The sequence below is a fragment of the Panthera leo genome, chromosome C1 (genome assembly GCF_018350215.1).
Source record: "Panthera leo isolate Ple1 chromosome C1, P.leo_Ple1_pat1.1, whole genome shotgun sequence".
NCBI lineage: Eukaryota > Metazoa > Chordata > Mammalia > Carnivora > Felidae > Panthera > Panthera leo.
In genome coordinates, this window is record NC_056686.1 from 5,565,909 (window position 1) to 5,588,903 (window position 22,995).

The 22,995-nt window shown below is 45.2% G+C and overlaps 1 long non-coding RNA gene across 1 annotated transcript; it reads left to right on the forward strand.

The window, feature by feature from the left end:
• The first annotated feature begins 531 nt into the window (after positions 1-531).
• LOC122228393 lies at positions 532-3,921 on the forward strand. Its single transcript, XR_006206551.1, has 3 exons — positions 532-874; positions 3,484-3,593; positions 3,678-3,921. It is a non-coding gene; the product is annotated as an uncharacterized LOC122228393 (long non-coding RNA).
• The last annotated feature ends 19,074 nt before the right edge of the window (positions 3,922-22,995 follow it).

A 22,995-nucleotide genomic window follows, 5' to 3' on the forward strand; every position in this document is an offset into this window, starting at 1 on the left:
TAAGACGCGGTTTGGGTTTTTGTTCACGGCGCCATAAGCAAATGCTCTAAAACGTTTTGTTTGGTTTTCATTTTCCTGAAAAATGACAACATTCAGATACTTTGCAGCATTTCTCAAATGATGGGTAACATTGTAACAAGAGCCTTGTCCTTTTTCTCTTGGCTCATCTGTAACTCCAGACTTCCTGTTTGTTCGGGTTGTCGGATGGCTTGGAATCCTGGAGGTTTCAGGGAAGCCGAGTACCTGAATAAGGCTAATGACTTTGTAGAAGCCCATACTTGGCTAGTGCTCACCTCCCACCACCACTAGCCTCGCACAAGCCGCTGTCATCTCTGGCCTCCTAACGTACTTCCCCTTCTTGCCTCCAAACCACTTTTCACAGCACAGAGCAGACGTTCCCCAAATGCACATCTGATCGTACTCCTACTGACCGAGAGCCCTTCGGGAGGCCCCCCTGGCTGGCCAGGGCTCTTTCTCAGGATCCTTCTCTTCTATGTCAGTCTGTCTGTCTCTCTCTCTGTCTGTCTCACTCTCTCTGTCGCTTTCAGTTCCTCCAACCAGCTGGACTCAGTTCTCTCCACCCCAGACCTAGTTCTGCTCTTCCTTCTGCATGGAATATTCTCTTCTGTCTTTGCCTGGCCAACTGTACTGTCGTTCGCGTCTCAGTTTTAATGTCACTTCTTGCTGGTGGGCCTTTCCTGACCCCCTAGACCAGACTGAGCATCTTTGTGATGTGATCCTGACTCTTCCTCTGGCTTGCCTCGTCCCGTAGAGCTGTCTGTAAACTCCATGAAGGCAGGAGCAAGCTTCTCCTGTTCACCTCTGCACCTCCAGAACCGAGTGCCGTGTGCCTCGAGTAGATGGCGTGCCTCAGGTAGGAGTGTGCCTGTAATGGGTTCATTTTAATAGAAAGGGTAGTTCCAGGGTGCCCGGGTGGCTCAGTCAGTTGAGCGTCTGACTTCGGCTCAGATCATGATTTCACGGTTTGTGAGTTTGAGCTTCGCAACGGGCTCGCTGCTGTCAGTGCCGAGCCTGCCTCCTATCAAATCCTCTGTCCCCCCTCTCTGCCCCTCCCTTCTCGTGTTCTCTCAAAAATAAATAAAACATTTTTTTTTTTTTTTTAAAGAAAGGATAGTGCCACCTAGCCAAAGCTATATCATTTACTCTTCCATTATGGTGCTCATTAATTCAGTTGTTAATCCTCTACTCTGCCCAGCAGTGTTCTGGGGGCGGGGCATACAGCACTGAACAACACAGCCATAGATTGAGCTGGAAGGACATTTCAGGCAGAAGGGAAGCCTGCAAAGCAGGTGGTTTCAAGGAACAGCTCGAAGGGCGGGCGGGAGGCTGGAGAACCATGGGCCAGGAGAAGGAGGAAGGAGTGAGGACTTTGAACTTGACTCTGCCGGGGGTCTGAGCAGAGGAGGTAGGGGAAATCCAACTGACTTACGTTTTAAAAGGATCCCTCTGACCTATGTATAGATTACTGACTCAAGGGAGATAAGGCAGAAAGCCAGGACGCTAGTTAAGGAAGCTGTTCGAAAATCCAGGCGGAAGGATGGCAGTGACTTGACCCAGCAGCTAGTAGTGGGGGTGGTGAGAAACAGTTAGCTTCTAGATCTGTTTTGAAGGACGGGCCAAGAGGATTTGCTGATGGGCTGGATGTGGGATGTGGGGAAAGCGGGTGGCAAGGATGACACCCAGGGGCTTTGGCCTGGGTGACCAGAAGGATGGAGCTGCCGGCAAGGGGACGGGCAGGTGGCCGGTAGAGCAGGTTTCGGGGGACAGATGAGGAGCTCAGCTTCCACATACTAAGATGCCTATTAGTTGCCGGCATGTTTTTGCGTCCTAAAGTAATGCATCTAAGACAGCAATTTTCTTTAATCTAGATATGGAAATAAAGAAATACCATACATTTCCCTCCCCCCACCCCCCCATCCCCAAAATGGAAACACAAGATTGCCCTTTTCTGTAAAATTCTATGCCTGGCCATTTCCTGTGCGGGTGCACTAGGATTCCATGTTTCTTAGAGTAGACGTCAGCCCGGATCCTGTTTTAGAACCAGTAGAATTGTGCACTGCTCATGTTTGCTTCATTGTATAAGATATTTATTTACTTTTTTTTAAGTTTATTTATTTTGAGAGAGAAGGTGTGAGCAGGGGAGGGGCAGAGAGGGAGAAAGAAAGAATCCCCAGCAGGCTCCGAGCTGTCATCGTGACCTGAGCCGAAATCAAGACTCGGATGCTTTAACCAACTGAGCCACCCAGGCACCCCTAAGAAACTTATTTTTATAGTAAGCCTGTTGGGGAAAAAAAGGTAACTTACTCTATTTCCATACCTGAGTAAAATGATGCTAAGTACAATTTATCCAATGACTGAGGTCTTGGGTCACCACTTAGAATAAGCAGCTGCCCACTGGGCACGCTGAGGGCCTCCTATGTGCTGGTAGCTCTCCTCACTGTCACCGTGACAGGTATGTGAGGTCTCTTGGGTGAGTTGGAGTTTTTGCCATGGTGTTCGCTCATTCTATCCTTCCCGCTTTCTTTCCTTGTGTCCACTCCCCCCCCCCCACACACATACACACAGATGATATTTTTAGCACACTTGCTTTTCATTTCTGTTCTGACTGTTGAAATACCTTTTTCTTTTCTTTTCTCTTCTCCTTGCCTTCCCAGCGAGTTCCAATGAGCTGAGGTTGCCATATGTGATTCTTAGATAAGTGGGCTGTTACTAGTTTTGCATTTTCCCTTCTGCAACTTTAACTTTTTGCCTGAGCTGCTGGGGGCCATACTTACAGGCCAAGGAGGCTGAAGGGCCGGGTTGATGCTGAAAAGCTACTAGTGGATGACATCCGAAAAGATACAGATAATCAAGAGTATAGTCCTGACTATGTCTATGCAGAACTGGTCTGTATCCTTTTCCTCGGCTAGATAAGTTTTATATACTCCCCCCAAGAATAACATTCTTTTTTTAAAACCGTTTTTAAAAGTTTATTTATTTATTTTGAGAGAGAGAAAGCACACACAAGCTGAGGAGGGGCATAGAGAGAGAGGGAGAGAGAGAATCCCAAGCAGGTTCCATGCCGTCAGCACAGAGCCCAACGCAGGGCTCGATCCCACGAACGATGAGATCGTGACCTGAGCCGAGATCAAGAGTCAGATGCTTACCCAACTGAGCCATCCCGGTGCCCCCACCCCCCAGGAATAGTATTTTTTACAGAAGATGCCCCAATTCGTGTTGTTGATAACTAACACCGAGCAGAAACAGCCATTTCAGAGGAAGAATTTTCGAAACTGGAAGACTGTGTATGCCGTGAAAATTAATGTTAATAAAGTCAGATATGTTGCTAGATATTTGTATCCAGAAAAATGGATTTATCACTGAGTTAACTTAAAAAATTTTTGCCTGGTCCAAAAATTACTTTTAATTCTAACTACCGAATGATAAAGCATAGTTCCTAGAACGGATGCATTCTTCCAACAGCTGGTTTACTCGGATTATTCAGGATTTTTGCTGGAATCCAAGTGGTTTTTCAAGAGAACTGATGATTTTCTGATGAAGCTGTTCACACGCTTTTGAAGCCAGGAGAAGGGGTGAGTATTAATTTGCATTCTCTTCGGCTATAGAATTCTCTCTCAGGCCAGCAGTGTTTGATGAAGTCTGAATTTCCATTTCAGTTGTATAGACAACAAGACTGTATGAAGGTATGAAATTGTCTTGGTAAGACAAAGTAAAATTGGGCCACCACACAAGCAAACATGGACATCACCTGTATCTGGAATCTCAAAGTCACGAAATACGCAGTGTTTGAAAGGATACGAGAAATACATTGATTTGATTTGATTTTTTTCTTTTTGGCCATCCTTCGTGTTACAAAACAGTTGAAGCTTAGTATCATTTCAAGCACGGAGCGTAAAGTGATCGGTGAGGCTGGATGGAGGAAAGGCAAAAGAAATGAATTTGAAGGACAAAAAAAAACCACAAAAAAAACCCACATATCCTTCGAAGACCTCCCTGTCTCGAGGACAGAAAATGCCTTGGCAGTCGCGATTTTTGTGCAGTCAGAAGGGAGCTGATTTCCCAGCTGTTCTGGTGCATTTTCCTTATTAGTCTTTGCTCCCACGGTCTAAAAGCAAATACCGGATCTAAGCGCCTACAGTACTGGTCAAGGACTGCAGCTTCCCTCGTGTGTGACTCACAGGCGTGAGCAAACCACCTACTGTAACAGCTGGCCCCAGACCCTGGCCCGGCCACAGCGCAGCAGCTGCTTTGCTGGACCCCTGCTTGCTTGGCTATTAACTGTCTTAACTGTTGCTCTTACCTTTATGGGCTGTGGTAAAGGCAGGCTTTGTTTATTTATGTTTGTTTTTGAGAGAGAGAGAGAGCGCACGCGCGCGTGCGAACAAGTGAAGGAGGGGCAGAGAGAGAGGGAGACACAGAGTCCAAAGCAGGCTCCAGACTCCGAGCTGTCAGCCCAGAGCCCGACGTGGGGCTCGAAGTCACGAACCGTGAGATCGTGACCTGAGCCAAAGTCGGACGCTTAACCAACTGAGCCACCCAGGTGTGCCAAAGGTGGGCTTTAGATACATAGACCCTTGGATCCATTTTTCCCCAACTGTATTTCTCGGTTTTTACTAAAAGATCTCAGAGGTCACCTGAAAGCGTAATTTCGATTTAGGATGCGAGAAGGCCGGTCATCATTTACAACGGCCCTTCATGTGCTTTTCTGCATGCGTGATTACTTTCTTGATGAACAAAGGTTATGCTTAGTTTCAGGCTTGGTTATTATTTGTTACTATTATGACCAGTATGAAGTGAACCACCTTTATAAGAACTTGTTTCCTTTTTTTAATGTTTATTTTTGAGAGAGAGACAGAGGGCAGGCGGGGAGGGGCAGAGAGAGAAGGAGACACAGGATCCGAGAGAGGCACCACGCTCCGAGCTGTCAGCGCAGATCCTGACGGGGGGCTGGAACTCCCAAACTGTGAGATCGTGACCTGGGCCGAAGTCGGACGCTTAACCGACTGCGCCACCCAGGCGCCCCTATGAGAACTAGTTTCTTAAAACGGGATGGCATCTTGCTGCGTTTCTTTGACTCTCCGCCATACCTCTCCTCTGCCCAGAGGACCATTCTCGAGGCTTCACTAGAGACAGGGAGAGCACAGCACCTGGCCTCAGAAAGCCTCCAAACCGGTTGTGGCTACAGATTAATGTGTGAGAATCAAAGATTCCCAAAGGAAGGCAAATCAGATGCAATTTCAGAGAAAGGAGAGATTTTTTTTGCGGGGCAGGTCAGTCTGTGCCCCAGTGCTTGTGTCTCGCAGCCTTGTGTTTTACTGGGTATTAGTAGTGTTTCGCAAAAGTTGTTCTGGAGTCACACGCCATGCTATTTTCATCTTTCGATCTCCCTATTCTAGTACATTCCGGCCCCTGCACGGGACACGACACTTTACACATAACACGTGCCGGGTAAACATTTGCTGACATAATTGAATGGGAGAAGGCTTTGTGGAAAAGGCAGAGCTTGGGCCCAGCTTTAGATAGAGAGGGGAGGTTGGCCAGTGACATACTCTGCCTGTATATGAGTCATTCGTTCTGGGCCTTGAGGACGAACTTGCAAAGTCAAAACAGAGCGGAGACACATGCCAGGTCGAAAGAGTAACTACGGCAGAGCAGAGGGTTAGTGTATGAAATATGGGGTCAAGGAGGAGGCCTGGCAAGACGTTGTTCTGGAGAATAACTGGGACGGCAGGGTAGCCAGATACAACAGCAGGGCCCCTCGGAGGTGCTGTGGGTGGATGGACACCAAAGTAATAGTCTTTCTCTCCCTATCTCATGCTGAGGACACACTTTTCATTTGTACCTTAGCGCATTTATTGTAGTCTTCAGGGGTGGGCGGGACCTGTCAACGTGATGTCGTACTTCCCTTCTTTACATGCGGATGTTTTATTTGTTAATCAGTTTGTTCTGGAATTGGTTTGTTTTCAGGAAAGAGGTGGAATGCATTTTGAAACACCATTTGAAAATTGGATTGAGAACATTAAAGTTTCTTTTTTTCTTCTTTTCTGTTTTTCCTGGGACCCTGGATGACTTTATAGCGATGCCATGGATGAAGAAAAGGAATTCTTGAAAACTAGAAAGCTACCTAGCTTGGGGCAAAGCAGGAAAAAAACTGCAGGTTTGGGGAAATGAGTGTTTCTGCGCTGGCAGTATTGTGGGCCATCTAAGAAGAGACAGAAATTGCCATTTGAAATCAGGGCTCAAGTGTGAGAGAAGTCAGGGCTGGAAAGAGATTTAACAGTGGAAGTGGTAGTTAGAAATGGGGGACAGTGCCTGGGGAGAGCAGGTGGAATGGAGTTCTTTTTTTTTAAATTTTTTTTTAAGTTTTACTTTTGAGAGAGAGAGAGAGAGACAGAGTGTGAGTGGGGGAGGAGCAGAGAGAGGGAGACACAGAATCCAAAGCAGACTCCAGGCTCCGAGCTGTCAGCACAGAGCCTGACGTGGGGCTCGAACTCACGAACCCTGAACCGCGAGATCATGACCTGAGCCAAAGTCGGACGCTTAACCGACTGAGCCAGCCACACGCCCCTGGAATGGAGTCCTTAACTGGGATCCAGAGTGGCTCTGGTGATTGAGGGTCAGGGCTCTATAGCCACCGGAAATTATGAGCAATATTTTCTTTGAGTTTCCACTTGGCATGTTGGGATGGAGTGTGTTTGTAACTTTGGTCAGGTTCTTAGAGGTATCCAAAGGTTAAGAAATCGCTGATGTAGAATGGGAAGAAGAGAGCAAGAAGGTCAGAACTCTGAGGGGAAATCAACATTTAAGGAGTTCTCAGAGAAGAGCCATGGAAAAAGGCCAAAGAGATTGGGAAGGCAGAAATCTATCTGGGAAGTCAGGCGGATGCGGAAGGCAATGGAATGCGTGGGCGCAGGGCAACAAGGTTAAATGGTATCTGAAGGTCGGGTAGGGCTAAAAGAATGTGTTCGATTGACCACTAGGAAGTCATTGGTGACTTTCAGGAGAGCAGTGTAAATGGAGGCACATTGTGATAAGTGACGGATGGGACTCAGGGAGCCGGGAAGTTAAGTCCAGCTTTCTCTTTCTGGAAGGTTAACACTTGACAAGAGTGAATATTTACTGAGTTCCTGAGAAGGGCTGGAACTTGGCCATTCACTGCAGACATAAATGTGAGCAAGGTAACATAGGCTTTGCTCTCACGGATCTTAGGGTCTCGTGGGAGAGATAGGCATTAATCAAATAATGACACAGAGTAAGCATGTCGTCACAAACTGGGAAGAAATGTGGTGCCCGGCACTGAAGCATGACCTAATCTGGGGTCAAAGAAGGACCCCTGAAGAAGTGAGCTTTGAGCTCAGACCTGAAGGGTGAATAGGAGTGAAATAGTGAAGAGAAGGGGGGCAGAGAGCAGAACATCCTAGGCAATGAGGGAAGCAAGAATGAAGTGTACAGAGAGCGAGGGACGCCCAGCGACAGGAGTCCATGCTGGGTCTTTTAAATGGGCATAAAGATCTGCGTCTAAGAACATTCAGGAAACCGCTAACCTGTGGATGGTTGCGCACGGTTTTGCATTTCAAAACCAAATAGAAGAATCCAGGTGAGAAATAATGGTACAACCTTGGACCAGCATCCTGGCAAAGGAGATGGAGAGGAGCAGAGGGTTTCAGGAATCATGCAGGAGCTGAAATAGCACCAGAAGGTAGGAGAGAGAACGCTACCTTCTCTCTTAAAGAGTGCCTTAGGAGGTCCTGCGAAAAGTAAAGTTCTCCTTCAGGTGCTGAATACCGAAGCTCATTTGTAGGCAAAGGGAAAGAGCAGTGGAGAGAGCGAGCTTGAAGACATACAAACCCGGAGGGGACACACGGCTACTAGAATCGGAAACACTGTTCTCTAAATCGCGAAGACGGGGCTGGTGAATATACAGGCGTGGTTACAGGTAGAAAGGAGGCAAACCGAGACATGAAGACTTGGTTCATGAAGGGGGGCTTCTGTCTGCTTTGGGGTGACTCTGTGACCCCCCGCCCCCAAATATTAGGCTAGCATCAGGCTCTGGAGGATGAACAGCAAGAAACTCTAAGACAGTTCATGGAAGGGACACATTTACCATTTGTGTACGTGCACAAACACTGCCTGACCCTCACGTACCTCTTGGAGCCCATGTTTCAGTTTTATGATTAGAAACAGGGAGCTTTAAATGTGCAAATGTCCAACAGCTATCTCGAGCTGTGTTCAGAAATCTCCTTTTCCCCTGAATCCATGACGTGGTTTGCCCAACATTGGGTGGTGGGTGTCGTACAATAAGGAAAAGCACAAATCTCAGGCACTCGAGTTGTTACTCAGGAGAACCGGATCATTGTCTTACAGATAAGGCACCCACACAAGTCTGAATTTCAAATGACATGTTAACTTGCATTTCATGCTAACAATTAAGTCCTCCCATAGGGACACCAGTGAGGTCAATCAATCTTTAAAACTCAACACTAATTTTGGGGCACCTGGGTGGTTCAGTCGGTTAAGTGTCCGACTCTTGACTTCGACTCAGGTCATGATCTCATGGTTTGTGAGTTCGAGCCCTGCTTCGGGCTCTGCGCTGACAGCTCAGAGCCTGCTTGGGATTCTCTCTCTCTCTTCCTCTCTCTCTCTGCCCCTCCCCTGCTTGTTCTCTTTCTCTAAATAAATAAGTAAGCTTAAAAAAAAATTAACACTGATTTTAAGTTTAGTAAGAAAGATGCAGTGAGAAATCATATGTCAGATCTCTCAAGTCGAATGTGCCTATTTAATGTCCTAGCTCAGAAAAAGAGATCGGGTTTTTAGTTGACCTTTAAAAAAATGATCTGAGGGATTCATGTTCATCCCTCCCCCTTTCCGATACAGTTGTGGGAAACTTGGACTCTTTCAACACATCAGGTCCAACTGCAGAATCTCCAAGCGAATCTACGTGTTTGTGACGACTCATGCTGCAGAGGTACGGCTTTGTCACAAAATGGCTTTTCTCTCTGCAAGAAAAATGTGTATCCTCTGAGCATGGTAGGAACGCGCCATGTTGAATTAGAAATGAGCAGTGCGGTACCGGCTGGACGAATAGCTCTGCTTGGCAATCTTGAAATAAATGCAGCTGGGATAATTTTCGATTCAACCCTTGGCAAACCTTCAGTGTGTACAAGAAAAAAAAAAGCTGTGGAGGAGGCTTAAATGCTGTAGGCGCTCAGCAGCCATCACTCTATCTCTCGAAGTTTCCAGTAAACAGTAGGTCAGCTCTGCGTCCTGCTGAGGTCTGGTGAGCACTCTGGGAAGAAATGATTCTTGTTAAGTGAGTTCATACGTCTAATTGCTGAGCACAGGGCCTGGCACATTGAAGTGCTTAATGAATATTAGCTTTTATTTTTAAAAAGTATTATTATTTAGGATTATTAACTTCCTAGGGCTCAATGTGTACCCTGAAGGGTCACGATTATGGACCCAATTTCCTCCTCTACCCGTATGGTCTCTCAGTTCCAGACTGACATACCCAGGTTTTATACCCCACGCCTTCAAAGGAGACCATGTACTGCTGGGAAAGTGGCTTTCAGTTCCAGAGCAGCTCTGAAACTGATTTCTGTATTACAAGGTTTCAGGTGATCACGGTTCACTGGTAGAATCAGGGAAGTTCAGCAGCCGACAGAATCTCCCCCTTCTGGGCCGATTCCTTTCTGAGTTCCCAGGAGAACTAGGTTTTGGAATTTTCCCTGAATGTCTATCCTCCTAGGGCTGAATCGAACCTCTGACGTTTCCTGTTCCACACTGGGAACCAGAAGCTTTCTGAATTATCTCATAGGACATTTCCTGATCTGTGAATCTTTTAGAGCCTGAAGATCATGTTTTTCCCCTCATCATCTCCTGACTCTCAGTCTCCAAGGAACATGTGCGTATTTCATTACAACTCCACCGTTTCCCGCGTTCGGTGATAAATATGTGAGCTACAAGAGTGTACATTCATAACACAACACCAAAGGTTGGCAGTACAGATTTATGGCTCATTACATCATTTTAGTGTGGGGCTGATTCACCCAATCAGTTTATTTAGCAATAAGAGAATATTAAAGAAGGCAACTGTACCAACCTACACCAGCCCCTGTCTCGGCTGGGTCCATTACTTCTGCCCTCTCCTATCAGTGGCTTGATAAGGTCGATCTGCGCTCGCAGAGATAGGCCTTGTCAGGGAGCCAGAGCGGGAGCTTCCCAACAGGCCCTGTCTGTACTCAGGGACTTCAAGAAACAGAGGACGCTGTGAATCTAAAAACATAGCATTCCTCTCATAAGGATTACATTTTCACTTTTGAGGTTTTGAGTGTTCTTCTCTCTTTTTTAGTTTTAATTTTTTTAAATGTTTATTTATTTTTGAGAGAGAGGGAGAAAGAGTGTGAGTGGGAGAAGGGCAGAGAGAGAGAGGGAGACACAGCATCCGAAGCAAGCTCCAGGCCCTGAGCTGTCAGCACAGAGCCTGATGCGGGCCTCGAACCCACGAACCGTTGAGATCGTGACCTGAGCCGAAGTCAGACGTTAAACCAGCTGAGCCGCCAGGTGCCCCTCGAGTGTTCTTCTCTTGCTATTGTTTACTCCATCCTTTGTTGTTCAGATAAGCTCATTCTGCCTGCTACCTCCAGAATGAGGCTCTCTTTCCTGTGACATCCTGGTCAGCCAGAGTCATTTTATCCCACCCTGCCGGTGTCACTGGTCGCAAAGCTCTTGACGTTCAGTTAGGAATAAATAAGTTACCACCAGAATCAAAGTCAAGTTGAGTCTATCAAACGTTGGGTGTTTTTGCATGGGGGGGAAGGATGGTGGAAATAGGTGGTGGGGATGAAAAGGACACTTACCGTCATGAGCAGTAGGTAATGTACAGGATTGTTGAATCGCTATACTGTACCCCCCAAACTGGTATCACGCTGTATGTTATCTGTGCTGGAATTAAAATTAAAAAGCTTAATTTAAAAAAGGGATGTTTCCAACATTTTATTTTTAAAAGCTTCAACTATACAGACATGTTGAAAGAACTGTGCAGTGAGCACCCCTCTACCTGTCGCCCAGAGTCCACAGTTAGTATTTTTATTTATTATATAACCATCTATCCACCCATCAATCCATCTTATCATGTTAGCTTTTTGTTTTGAAGTAATTTTAGATTTACAGAAAAGTTGCAAGAATAGTGCATAGGGTTCCCAAATACCTTTCATCAGCTTCCCCCGATGTTAGCATCTTACAGAACCATAACACAATGATCAAGTCAACATTAGAATGATCTGACACAACACTGCCAGTAATATAACCTTATTTTTAAGAACCTTTCTAACAGCGAGTTTCTATTTTTTATTAAAAAGATTTTTTTTTCCCAGCTGGACTTTAAATAAAAACTTGGGAAACAGTACTGCAACACTATTAATGAATCTACACATCTTATTTGAATTTCATCAAATTTCCCACTAAGGTTCTTTTCCTGGTGGAGGATGCGATCCAGGCTCCCGCCTGCATGTAGTTGTAGTATGTTCTTTGTCTCCGGCCTATGACAGCTCCTCTGTTTCACATACTCTTGACCCTTTTGATGTATACTAGCCATTTATTTTTTGAATGTCCTTCAATTTGGGTTTGTCTGAAGTTTTCTCATGATTACACCAAGACTGCACTTTTTTACAAGAATACCACAGAAATGAGATTATGCCTTTCTCTGTTCATCACATGGTGGGGGGTGGGCATCATATCACCCTGTAAAATTGCTACTGATGTATCTTTTATCAATTGGTTAAGGAGTTGTCTGCCAGGCTTTTCCACTGTAAATTTATTATTTTTCAGTTTGTAAAAAATAAGTGTTTTGGAGGAGATCCTTTGAGACCATGCAAATATCTGGCTTCTCCTTAAATCTCGCCTACTAATTTTAGCAGGCATTGGGGGTTTTTGCCTGGAGCAGTTATTTCTGTGGCTCTCTAATCGTGCTTTCCCATGACCCCCATTCTTTCTACATTGATTAGCTAGGGTTCTACCTTAAGGAAGAGGTGTCCCCTCTTCCCCATTTATTTATCTGTTCAATTATTTATTTATGTCAAGACGGAGTCAGGGATCTTTCTTTCATTCTTTGGGTTCCAATCCAGTATTATCACAATTTATTTTGTTGCTCTGTCTGTTGGATCATTGGAAACTCCCTTCAGATTAGCTCCTGCATCCTTTTGACCTGCCCTGGCATTTCCTGAGCACTTCTTTACTTTGTGGCAACACAAGACGTTGCAGACTTATTTTGTATTTTCCCTATTTTCTCTAAGGAGCTCTGGGTTCTTTTATGAGAGATTGGTGTTTAGAAACCAAGATCTGGGCATTAAGTGTGCTTACTGCCGTGGGAGTACCATTCCCAGTGAATGGAGCTAGAAAGTGTATGTGTGTTATGGATATGTAACATCTATATTTCTGTATTTATCCATCTCTGTGTGTGAGTAGATATGTGCACATATATTTACATATACATATTCCTCTATATATTAAATCATGAGCTCATGCAGATGCCCTTGAGTCCAACTGAACACCACGGTTTTATTCAGGACTTCCCCTTTTCTTAATTGCCAGCTTCTAGCTCTGCAGGGGAAAACCTGGCTGTCTTATCCATAGTATATTTACTTATTTGTCCAATCCTCGTACACACATAAAGTAGTTTCAGAGTTGCTAATCCATACCTCCTTGGAGGGACAAATTTACTAATCAGAGTTCAATATTAGTACACAATTCTTTTTGTCTTTAGCATTATAGTTTGTGGCCAAAAGTTGCTTAGATTAGTTCTTTTCTTCCCCACCCTCTTCAGGGTGGTTGAGTTATTGGTTTGTAATAATACAGTTAGGTTCATTTGTTACTGCTTGTATTCTATTTTGGATTCCCTCCATATCTTGATTGATTTAAAAAATTTATACTTACTTTCTTGGTGTATATGTGGGCAATATGTGAAACACTGCTGTGATTATTTTTTAAATATTTTATTAAAATTTTTAATGTTTACTTATATTTGAGAGTGAGCGACAGAGAGAGAGAGATTGGCGGAGGGGCAGAGAGACAGGGAGACACAGCATCCGAAGCAGGCTCCAGGCTCTGAGCTGTCAGCACAGAGCCCGACATGGGGCTCAAACCCACGAATTGTGAGATCATGACCTGAGCTGAAGTTGGATGCTTAACCCACTGAGCCACCTAGGTGCCCCAACACTGCCGTGATTCTAAAGTAGGAGTAATAAAGAAATGTTCACCCAGAGAAGTGCTGCCCTTTCCCTATTCTTTCCACCACATTCTCACTCTTTGCAGGTGACTAATCTCATTTGTTTCTGGCTTATCCTTCTTATATTTCTTTGCACATGTTAGCAGCTTCATGAACACCTCTATGTTTCCCTTTCTTTCTTCCATGAATCCACCTTCTTTTTGATGCATTTCACAGAAAGTTGCAGCTCTCAGTACATTTTTACCCTAAACACTTTGGCATGCCCGTCGTTAACTAGGTTTCAATTTTTGTCTATTTTTTTTTCACTTTTATTTCTTTCAAGGTAAAATTCACACGCAATAAAACTCAAGAATCTTAACTGTACTGTCGAATACGTTTTGACAAATGCATATACTTGTGTAATGCAAACCCCTAACAAAACGTAGAGCATTCCCATAACCTCATAAGTTTCCTGCTCCGGCTCTGAGACAACCGGTATTCTAAGTTTTTTTCTACCATCGTTTGGTTTGGCCTGTTCTAGGCTTCCTAAAAGCGAATTATACAATGTGTACTCTTCTGCACGAAGCTTCTTCCACTCTAGCCTGTCTTTGAAATACATCCATGTTGTGTGTCTCTCTAGCTCATTCCTTTTATTGTGTTAGCATTCTGCTGTGTAAACATACCAGTGTATGCAGGATGAACAGTGTAGATTTTCTGTTGATGTGGAGTTAGCTTATTTTCATCTGATGCTTCAGATTCTTCTGGTGTTACAGTGCCGTGCTACGCATCTTTTAAATTATTTTAAGTAATTCAGCTTTATATGTTTTGCCTTGTGCACACATACATGGTGCTTTCCTTTCAGAAAGCTCAGTGTTAAAACACGATTAGATTCTCTCTGTAGAGACAGATAAATGTACTTTAAGACATTTCATACTGAAAAATTCATACAACAAAAACCTAAGTCAGTGACTATTTTATTTGCGAGAGAGGCGTGGGGGAGGAGGGGCAGAAAGAGAGAGGGAGAGAGAGAATCCCAAGCAGTCTCCACGCTCAAAAGGAGCCCAGTGCGCGGCTCAGTCCCAGACCCTGAGATCATGACCTGCGCTGAAATAGAGTCGGAGACGCTGAACCTACTGAGCCACCCAGGTGCCCCTCGGTAACTATTTCTCGAACATTGATTAGACGCAATTACTGCGTTAGATCTTTGGGAAAACAGGCACGAGGAAGACAGAGGGCTGTTTACGGATGTTTCAGGGCATTCAGGGTACATTCGGACGCCACCAGAGCCAGGACTTCCCGAGAAGAACCCCAATCATCATCTCAGTTGTGTGCTCCAAGTCGTGTGAGCAATGCGGTGCTCCTCCAAACAAGTAGTCCTTGTTGAGAAGCTGCGTCCTGGTTCTTGCAGCTGTCGCGTGGGCTCAGGGTGGTGGCGAGGGATCGGCCGGAGCGGGGAAGACAGGGGGACACGACGGAGGCTAACACAAGCCCGGAGCTGTGCCGCCAAATGGGGATGGCATCAGGAAGGAAGCATTTCCGGAGCATTTGGGGCCGGCATTTCCGGTGCATGCAGTGCGGCCATTTCCGGAGTATTACGTGCCGGCATTTCCGGCGCACGCGGTGGCGGCTCTCACCTGTGGCGGCCGCCGCTGGCACCCAGGTGGGAGCCGGGCCCAGTGCTGACCGAGCCGCCAGCCACCGCTCAGGCCTCCGGTGGCACGGCGGGGAGGAGGCATCTGCAAAAGGCCACAGGCCCCGTCACCCCTTAGCGTGCACGAAATGAGGCAAAAGGGTGGCTCAATAATTTGGCCCAGGACACACCATGGAAGGCGTTCAGTGAATGCTAATTTAATTGTCTAGGTGGGTCCATTTAAAATGTCTCTCTCGCTCTCTTTTTGAAATCTTAGCAACCTGGAAGAAACTTTTTGGTATAAATTCAGTAACTTCTAGCCTTGGAAATGATAAATGCTTTTTTATGTTTTATTTTTTAATAAAAACATGAACTGGAATGGAATGACTTCCTTCCAAAACACTTTAAAGAAACAAATTGTCATGTGGAATCTCATTTTGCATGAATCAGAGTACAGTAAATCTCAAAATATCCACTGAACTGCCTGTTGTGGTTTACTAAACAGGAAAATGATTTCAGCAGGATGGTCTTTTCCCCTAGATCCACAGCAGGCAGCCTTTTGTGCTGTTCTGAAAACATCTTAATTCTTCCCCAAGTACCATGTTTCTTGGAATTATTCACCGGAAATTAATAGTATTCTGAGTTTTAAAGTAATTCAAACCACAAGTGACTTTGTAATCATGCTTAGCAGTAGTATAAAGAGCCATCAAGCAAGCAGAGGTTATGACAGTATTAGTCACAATTGCACATAGCATCCCCCACACAAAGATGTATGTTTCTGTCCCGACCGTGTTCACTGGGCCGCCGTACTGGGTAGTGACAACAAACAAATGAGTAAAATGTGTTGGATAATGTCAAATGCTACAGGGAAAAAATTGGGCAAAGGCGGCTCTTAAACATGCTTGGGATAGAGACAGAGAGCTGTTGAAATTACAGATAAGGTGGCCGGGGAAAGGTGTCACTGGGGAAACGATATTTGCATAAAGACCTCAACAGTATGTGAGTCACATGGACATCTGGGGAAGAACATTCCAGGCACGGGAAGAGCATGTGCAAAGGCCCTGAGGCAGGAGGGTGCCTGAGGAACACAAGAGCATAGCTGGAATGTAGTGAATGAGGGCGAGGGAGTCATCAGGGACAAGGATAGAGAGGCACGGGGGCCACATCGTGATAGGCCTCACAGTAAGGACTTTGGTTTTTAGTCTGAAGGATGGCAGAACTGCTAGAAGGTTTTAGGGGAGAAGTGACCTGACCTGAATTGCATCTTAGCACCCAAAGCAGAAAGAACGGTTGAGGGGCTCTGCTGAACCCGAGACTGCGGCACAGAAGCTCTTGTGAAAAAGGGAAAGACCATTTCCAATGTTTACAGACAGGCCAGGTCTCTCCAGACAAGGAAGAAGAAGAACATAGAACACTTGTTCAGATAACTGAGCAGTTGGGGATTCAACGTGTGATGTTATTTTTAGAAGATAGCATTTTTTTTAATACCGTGCTACTGGTTTCTTGTATCTTTTAGAGCACACCACGGGGAGAAGATAAGGAAGCATGACCTTCCAAGTGCAACACCGAATTAGGAGGCCTTGCTTCCAGTTTGGGTCCCGATTTTGACCTTGTCACATCCTAGGGCTGGTTACATAAGTCTTCCCGAGCTTCAGTTTCCCCAGTGGAGAGCATAATTGTTAATTACTTTATGGAATTATTTTGTCAATTACTAACATGTTAATAATCTCTGAGTCTTTGAAATGGACATGACACAGAACCGCAGTGGTGGCCGATTCGTGTCACTGTTATCGGAAATACGTGGCGTTTTAGCACTTCAAAAAGGTTCGTGTCCAGGAAAAGCTGTGGGCGATGGGGAGTGACTAGGGTGAAACTGGAAAAAGACGGGAGGTGAGGAGAAGGACATTTAATTTCAGGACCTTTTGATGTATTCGGGCAGGGACTTTGCCATGCTGCTGGAAAGGGGTGGACACTTGGCAGGATGCAGGACAGAGACAGTGCGAGGTAAGGCGATCGCCTCCTAGACCCGGGATCTGGCACTCACGCCGTGTATCACCGCTCCACCTTATTCATACTCAGTTGTTGTCCTGTTTGGGTAATTTGTATTTTGGAGCAGTGTATTCAGAAGGCTGGCGGGGTTGACCTCTAACAGATAGGCTATGGATAATTGTAGGTATCTCGAGATATGTGATGTTTATTTTCCTTATTACACACAAATGTATCCAAGAAAACTGTGAAATATCAAATAACGTGGCAGCACTTTTGATGAAGAACGAGGTAGATGATGGTGGATCTTCCCTAAAGACACAGGATGATCAGTATGACGTTGCCTGAATTAGTGAACTAAATAAAGGACCTTCATCAATTGGGGTCAAGAAGTCTGTTGCTCTGGTCAGGCCCTTTAAATACTTGCTTTATTCATTCAACAGATATTTTTTGACAACATACTGCGTTGGGTGCTGCAGGGCATAAAAGAATGAGTAAGACACAGTGCCTATTGCCAATAAGCTTATTTAATCTAACAGGGAAATAACTATAAAGTCAGGCAGTTTGTGATATGTGTCACGAGCAGTCATGAGGGTGCCACAGAGGTGGCAGTGGGGAGAATCTTTCTGGCTCAGAGATCGGGAATGCTTTGTGGAGGACGTGATGACTGGGAAGGAGGGCAGTGGTGCTTTCGAGGAGAGGAAATGAAGAAGCCAAGTGGTGGCTGGGTGAGGCCTCCCAGAGGGCGTGCGCCTGCCAGGAGCACCTCATGGGCATAGAGGACACTAGAGGAGGACAGTATCATGGGCCTGAAACCCACTGGGTGTGTTATAGAAGGGGGCCTCGGTTAGACAGGAACAAGGGAACCCTGGGAGAAAAACCTGGTGAAGCAGATTTGGGTCAGAGTTTATGTTTGAAAGTCAGGCTGAGAAGCTTGCAGACAGCGGAGGGGTGATCTCTGAGCTCAGCTGTGACATTTGCAAGGGGCATGTTAGGGACACGAATCTGGCAGTGACATATAGGAGGAGCTGAAGGGTGAAGGAAAGCAGCAATGAGGCGGCTATCAAAACAGTGCAAGTTAGAGGAGAGGGGAGAGAATCGATGAGATATAAAATAATCAGAGAGATGGGCGAGGATGAGATCCGAAGGCAAAAAGGCTAACACGACTTGGGGGCCATGAACCGTGACAAGGAACCCGAGCATCGGGGATCATTGAAGGGAAGGAAGAGGCAAAGGTTTCTCTAAAGGGTTGAATGTGCACGAAGCTGGAAGGAAAGTTCAGAGACGCAGTGTCAGTCTGGTGAACGAATATCGGCTCAAACCAGCAGAGTCATGGAGACCAGCCTGCCGTCAGCCAGGCACCTTGACCTCTTGAGGTGTCTGATTAATGCACACGTGGTGTTTCTCAACGCCTCATCTGCTCAGCGCCATCTAATCTCCTAGAACGTGATCAGATGTCGGGCTCCTGCTGTTTGAATTTCTTTCCACTGGTTGTCTGTGTCAGCATGCAAGCGGACGTTTGTGCAGCTTTGGTGGAGAATAGAATAAAGGTCATGTACATACGTGCTTATTTCTAAATGAGCTGTAATTATATGCACAACTCAGGACTCTATGAGTCACCTCTGCCCTCATTAACTCCACCCAATGAACTGCCTCTTTCATTCAAACATGAAGTCACTTCATTGACTTCACTTTTTAAATCCTGGCAGAGGTTTAATTTTTTAAAGGAACCCAAAAGTTTGGTTACCCCACTCTCATGAGAGCCACCAAGGACTCATAGGGAGACACATCCATTCTCCAAGAGCAAGTGGGCTCTGTATTTCTCACTGAGATGTGGTGGCCTCCTCCATAGCATCCACTGGAGACGGGGCTGGTGGGGTGTGTGTGTGTGTGTGTGTGTGTGTGTGTGTGTAGGGAGTGAGCTTGCTGCACCCGTGACACTTCCACCAAAGATCAAAAAGCATGGTGCACGTTTTGGTTTTTACATCCAAGTTGATGTAAGTGCCTGGTGAGAGGCAAGAAGTAAAACAAATATGAACGTGACATTCTGCTTCTAGCTCTGAGAGAAGCGGTTCACAGGAAAAGGCTATAAATCGGGAGAGGCTGGCGGCTGGTCCTCTGGTCCAGCCCCAGGGACGCTTTCCACACGGCAATGAACTGAAGGGCAAAAGGCAAGAAAACACTGAAATCCCTCACGATTCCTGTATACACTCATTTCAACACGCGTTTGTTGAGTATTTACTACGGTTAGAAGGTTGTTTGCAGCACAGAGGAGACGGTTTCTGTTCTTTCCTGTAATATTTATTTATTTACGTAGAATCGTTTCTAAGGTAATTAGAGGGATTTGCAGGAGAGAATTTAGAATCCTTTGTTGCTATGCGATGCAGCCTTCACAAATACAGTCTTTGAAACCAGTGTCCTTGGTTGGTAATGACCCTGGGAATATTTTTTCCCCTGAATAATAATGATTTTTTTTTAAGTTTATTTATTCTGAGAGAGAGAGAGAGAGAGAGAGAGAGAGAGGAGGGGCAGAGAGAGGGAGAAACAGAATCCTAAGCAGGCTCGAAACTGTTAAGCGAGGAGCCGGACACGGGGCTCGAATTCATGAACCGTGAGATCATGACCTGTGCTGAGATCGAGAGTCGGACGCTTGACCGACTGAGTCACCGAGGCACCCCTATTTTTAAAATACTTTTATTTTTTTTATTTTAATTTTTTAAAATGTTTTTATTTATTTTTGAGACAGAGACAGAGTGTGAGCAGGGGAGGGGCAGAGACAGAGGGAGACACAGAATCGGAAGCAGGCTCCAGGCTCCGAGCTGTCAGCACAGAGCCCGACGCGGGGCTCGAACCCACAGACCGTGAGATCATGATGACCTGAGCCGAAGTCAGGCGCTCAACCGACTGAGTCACCCAGGTGCCCCTAAAATACTTTTAACCAGGAAATACTTCACACATAAAAACAATGATTCCCGTTGGCTTTAAGATTTACCGTGGCTGAACATTCACAGGGTGCCCACCTCACGCTCTCACCTATCCTACCTAATGCAGTGACCGCGACAACCTTGTGAGTCAGTTTTACCAGCTCCATATTAGAGATGAGGGAACTGAGGCTCTGACAGGTTGAATAACCAACCTCCCAACCTCCTACTAGTAAATGGCAGAACAGGGATCAAAACCCAGGTGCCCAGGTTGTAAATTCTCCGCGTTTCCACTCTCTCAAGGCTGCCCCGTGACATCAAAACTCCGGAAACAGATTCATCTCTGGATCTATGGAAACAAATTGCCCACACTCTGGCGTAAAGGGAATTAAAACTTCTCTTGACAAACAGACTTCGGAGTTGAGGGCCGTTTGGTTTCAGAATCCCTTGTCACTGGCCTCCCGTCCTCATTTTGGGGTTTAATGTTCAACAAGGTTATCGCATGGAAATCCAGCAAGCAAATCTTAGGAGATTTTCAGGCCAAATTGTAAAGCCCATGATGTTTACATGGTCTAGATAAATTTTTATTGTCTATTTATATTTCAATTTCCTACATGCTGATAGTAAAACTGCCCTTATATAAACATGAGAAAAAATTCCCAACGCTCAAATATTATTTTTATCTACCTTCACTATCTTGAAGCTTCCAGGCAGTTGGAAACGATGTCATCTTTCTGGCTACTGTCCTTCCTCACTTGCTCCTGAACCTGGACATACGTGTCCAAGGTTGCTCTGAAGTTAATGATTAAAGTCTTCGAGTGGACATTATTCACCACTTCTTGGGTAATCCATTAGTTTGCAGTTCTGAAACAGCATAATGTAGGTTCTTAAATGGCACAGTATGGATTCTGACCTCTAGAGATTTCCACCTGTTGTGAATGGTTTTTTATATAAAGAACCACCTGTAGATCTCCACTTTTGAACATTTCCCCTCTTGACCGGTGGTCATGATTGTCAAGGCCACGTCTTCCCTTTCCAGGTTGTTATTTAACCAGAATCTTATTTCAAGAGAATCACCTTCTGAAGAAGGGCTCAGAAACACACAGATTTCTACCAAAAGAAGAAATTCCTGTATTTTTATCCAATGCCTGTTTCTAATATATTTTTTTAAACATAATCTTTCTATCATCCAGACTCTTATGATTCATTCAGAAGAAATCCAGAGCCCAATCAAGGTTTTCAAACAAGAATTTCTAAGGAGTTGTTGTACAGGTTGACCTATATTAGCATCACCATAAGGTTATTTCAGGTCGGTGAATAAGAATACGTTCATGCACAGCAGAGGGTCTATTTGTTGATTCTGAAAAGAAAACTCCAATTTGGTGAGATTTGAAGTTTTTCTTTGGTGATTCATAATCAGTTTTGCAACTTGAAAGCAGTCGATGAGTCACGCAGTTTACGAATCACTTCCTTAGAGAGAAGGGCTCCCCTTCCTTATGGCTTCCTAAGGTTCGATTCAGTTATCTGAAAGCTGTCATGTCAGCCTTGTGTTTCCTTTTAAAGAAAGAAGATGTTAGAAACCAGTCTTACCTTTGCTACCACGTGGGAGGCTGGGGACTCATGGAGGGAAGTTGTGTCAGACATCACTGCTCTGAACTTCTGAGTCACTGCAGAATGGAAAGTGGTCCTGAAAACAAAAAACCAAAACCCTATGGAAATACCAGCCCCGGTTTTCCAAGTTTGAAATGTGAGTTCTCTTTTCACATTACCTTGTTTCCGTTTCCTAGAGCAGGGAACTCAAGCCGCCGGAGGACTGATGGACGATGTGTCCTTCCACTAGGATGAAATCGTGGCGTTACCTGTAATTCTTCAAAACAAAAACAAAACACCCTCCACTAGTCAAGAAAGAAATGTGACGGGACGCCTAGGTGGCTCAGTGGGCTCAGCGTCCGACTCTTGATTTCGGCTCAGGTCATGGTCTCACGTCTCACGGTTCGTGGGATGGAGCACCACATAGGACTCCGCACCAACAGCACAAAACCTGCTTAGGATTCTCTCTCTCTCTCTCCCTCCCTCTTTCTCTGCCCTTCCCCCACTCATTCTCTCTCCCCCCCCGCCCCTCCCCCACTCATTCTCTCTCCCTCTCTCTCTCCCTCTCAAAATAAATAAATAAACTTTAAAGAATTAAATAAAAGTAATGTGGCACGCTTATATTGCCAAGGCCTTTGGGAAGAGAAGACAAGCCTGCTTTCAGGCCCAGACAGATCACTTACGGTGTTTCTGGATTCCTTTTTCTTGATCAGGAAATCAGATCAATATCCTTATAGGGAAAGGTTCATGTGGGTCACAGGTGGGGCCCTTTAGTTAAACTGTCTACTTCTTGGTCCATATTAGGCAACAGGAACTGCCTGAAAGTCATTTATTTTTCATTCTGTGTCATTCGACCATAAATGACTCAGTTCTGATATTATTTACCAAGCTCTGCTGGACGCCTAGGAGAGGCAGCTATACGACACATGTAATGCTAATCTTAAGCACTCAGCAGGGAAGGCAGTGAGTGAGTAGTAACAGGGGTGCTTTTTCCTTAAGATCATAATTAATTTAATAGCTGACTCACATCCCAGGGACTTGATGGAGTCCTCAAAATCCTTCGTTTCTAAAATAATACAGGCTTCATCTAAGTTATTTTACTGTCAACTGGTTCAGCTTATTAAAGTTTAAGGCGGATTTTTCAAAGTCACCCTTGAAACCATATGGGAGTCGAGAAACTAATTTAGTGGCAGTAATGCATGTGGAACTATTTCGAAACATTAATCTAACACTCAGAGTGTCACAAGACCTTATGACCACTTTAGAAAAATAGACTTTATTTTTTTATTTTTGGACGGTTTGAGGTTCACAGCCACACTGCGTAGAAAGTACAGGATTTCCACATGCCCCCTGCCCCCACACAGACACAGCCTCCTCCACCACCAACGTCTGGCACCAGAGTGGTGCCTTTGTCACAATCGGTGAACCCACACTGACACATCACGATCACCCAAAGTCCATAGTTCACGTTAAAGTTCACTCTTGGCATTGTGCTCGCTACTGTTTTTGACAAATGAATAGAGACGTGTATGCACCATTATAGTAACAGCCAGGGTCATCTCACTGCCCTAAAAACCTCTGGGCTCTGCCTCCTCAGACATCTTATTTTTTTAGCTTCAAATTAAATGATCTAAATATGAGTGAAA